The sequence below is a fragment of the Pinus tabuliformis genome, chromosome 6, assembly GCF_031772625.1.
Source record: "Pinus tabuliformis cultivar Carrire ecotype Pingquan chromosome 6, CPIR1, whole genome shotgun sequence".
NCBI classification, from domain to species: Eukaryota; Viridiplantae; Streptophyta; class Pinopsida; order Pinales; family Pinaceae; genus Pinus; species Pinus tabuliformis.
In genome coordinates, this window is record NC_142292.1 from 2,043,134,190 (window position 1) to 2,043,137,351 (window position 3,162).

Consider the following 3,162-nt stretch of genomic DNA (forward strand, 5'->3'; position numbering starts at 1 on the left):
CTTACATCAAACAAGAGACCTATTGATTAAGGCACTTAATGAGGGGCTTTCAAGATTGGATGAGTTTATAGCCATCTTCCCTGTTAAGTGTTTTTCAATTTCAAGGGCTTCATGAATGAGGTGGGAGTTGTAGAAGGGTGTTAAGGAAATAATTCTAATTTGATTGAAGCAAATGAGGTGGTTATATTTAAAGAAGTGATCAACAATAAATGATTTAGAGATATTTTTGTGGGTAGTGTTAGTGATATGTTCTTTGAGATGAGATTTAAATGATCTACTAGTTTGGCCAATATGTGATTTACCACAATAGTAAGGAATTAGGTAAAATTTGGGGCCAAGCATTGAGTTAGACTTATCCTTAGCAATTTTAAATAATTATTTGAGAAATTTATAGAGTTTAGATTAAAAAAAATTAGTTATGTAGACTTATAATAACCTAAATTCCAATAATAAAGCCGTGAAAAAGACCTGCCTTCTAATTTAAAAAAAAAATGATATCAAACAATCAACTTCTACATGCTAACAAAAAAAATATCATATCCACCTTAACCTAACTTAAAATCCACTTATTTCCAATTCAAGTTTATATTCAACCAATAAAATGGTACTTGACCTTGAAAGCTCATCCAAAACATAATAAAAGCTCATCCAAAACATAATGAGATATTCTTTCATCAATTAATACAAAAAGGGGTGTTCACTAGATACTGAGCCTCTGCATGGTTATGGAGAGTGTCTGGGGGGGCTGGAGAGGATAAAGGGGTGAGTCAAGAGCTGAGCAGCAGTCCATCTGTTGCGAGCATCCTTGTGCAGACAGCAATTGATGAAGCTCCGGAAATTCGCAGACGCCGTGGGAGGAGGAGACGGGGGATCCCCGTAACAGATTGCGCACATCAGGGACGGCCAGTCTGGCTTCTGGCCGGGCGCCAGAAACGGGAAATGCCCTATATAGCACTCCAGCAGACTCAACCCCAAGCTCCATATATCGCCCGCGTATCCGTCATACCGTCCACCGTAGGTCTCGGGGTCGAATCTCTCGGGGCTCATGTATGCGGAGGTAACCACATACGTATTGCAGGGGTCCAATGTCTGAGACAAAATTCTGCTAACCCCAAAGTCTGCAATTTTCACTTCTTGCTTCTTGTTTATGAGCAGATTGGAGGGCTTTATGTCTCTGTGCACAATTTTGTGGCGGTGCAGATATCTCAAGCCCTCGGAGACCTGCCTCGCCACATTCGACAGGAAGCTCTCAGACATCATCTCGGATGTCGTCAGCTCCAGCGACCCTCCGTCCATGTACTCCAACACGAAGTAAATTTCTTCTCCCCTCTCGAAGATCCCGTAGCATTTCACTATATATGGGGATTCCGTCTTCTTCAGAATTTCCATCTCTCGGATTATCTGCCGCCTCACAGTCTCGTCGTGATTGCCATGAATGACCTTGAGGGCATAAAGGGCCGAAGTCTTCTTGTGTCGGACCTTGTACACCTTACCCCCGCTTCCATGCCCCACAATCTGAATTCGCTCCAACTCTGACAGATTTATCACGTCTTTGGAAGCAGCTGTACTCTGCGGAGGCAGAGGAAGTCGATAAAGCTGAGTCTGTTGGCGCGCGGGGATTGGGATATTCAGCTGAGGATTTCTCCGACCCAACATTTCGTTCATTCAATCAAATTGAATACAATGGAATGAATGGTCGGATGAAATTGAAGAAACTCTGAAAGAAAATCACAGGGCCAAACAGGAGGCGTGGTGGAGCCGTTATAAAGAGCACGCACCCCAAAATCAAAAGACCACTCTCACCTCAAAACCAGGTTGGATGCTCAAACAAATCCGAATCCGCCTGAAAAGGGAAGGGAAGTGTCCATGTTGTAACAGCATTAGTCATGATGCCAAAAGTGGGGTCCACATGCATCGTGAGTCATCAAGCCATTTCCTTGGAAGCTTCGACGACCTCATTCATGATGTTTCCTTGAAAGCTTTTGGGAGAAGCAATGTTCCTATAGTTTATTTATCACGCATTATTTACTCCTTTTATTTGTGGGTGTTGGGTCGGATTGCGATTTCTTCACATTATTGGATGGCGATACGCAAAGTTGAGTATTTATCGATTTTAGATTTTGATGGTATAAATTGAATTTTTATAAATATTGGTAAACTAATTTTATAACTATATTCTATTTTTCCCTTTCCCTTTATACTTTTTATTAGTATTTAATATTATTCTAAACTTTCTCATTATTGAGTGTTCTTAACCTCCTTATACCCTTTTCAGTTTAGTTATATAACTATGTTTCTTATGATTTAATATTAAATTTTAATAATTATTTTATAAATATTGGTGAACCAATTTTATAACTAGAATATGAATATTGGTAAACTAATTTTAGAACTATATTTATTAAATAAAAATTAAATAGAATTTACAATTAATAAACATTAAATATCCCTTTTTTAGGATCTCTAGCTTCCTAATCCCCATCTGCTAGTTCTCAACGGCTACTTTTCAATGGCTAGTTTTCAACGGCTAGTTTTAACCCTGGAGAATGATGCATCCCTACTAATTATTCATGAAGATTGTATGATTTTTTCCACCTTGTTCTGAGGATGAACCACATTAGTTGGTTCGAAAGGTTGACCCAACCCTGAAAATGTGATCAATCCAAAAGACATTTATCTATATTGTTATTGTTGATGATTAATACTTATTTCATTTTGATATATTATATTGTAAAGGATTGTTTAGAATTTTTTTCATTTCAATTTTTTTTATATGTAAGGTACTTTAAGAATTAAGAATGTATATTTCATTTTCAATCTTTTTTAGTGTTATTAAAGTGACAAACTTGTTAATCCCTAAAAGTTTTGAGAATTTATTAACACCTAGTAAAAAATTTTTATTTATACTTACTATGATAAAAAATATAATTTTATTTTTTTTAAATATGGTCCCGATGCAACTTTCTTATAATATTTTAATTTTCTTTTTCCTTTTAATTTTTTTATAGACACCATTCCCTCCCTCTTTAATGTAATAATATTTTTAATGACATTCTTGTTTTGCAAAATAATTTATTACTTTATTATAATTTAATTAAAAGTTTATATACATAGTTTAAATAAAATATAAAATACTTTAATTAAAATATAAAATAATTTTAA

At 35.7% G+C, this 3,162-nt stretch overlaps 1 pseudogene; it reads right to left on the reverse strand.

Annotated features, from left to right (window-relative positions):
* Positions 1–507: 507 nt before the first annotated feature.
* Positions 508–1,830, reverse strand: LOC149267453 (mitogen-activated protein kinase kinase 9 pseudogene; annotated as a pseudogene).
* Between the last annotated feature and the right edge of the window lie 1,332 nt (positions 1,831–3,162).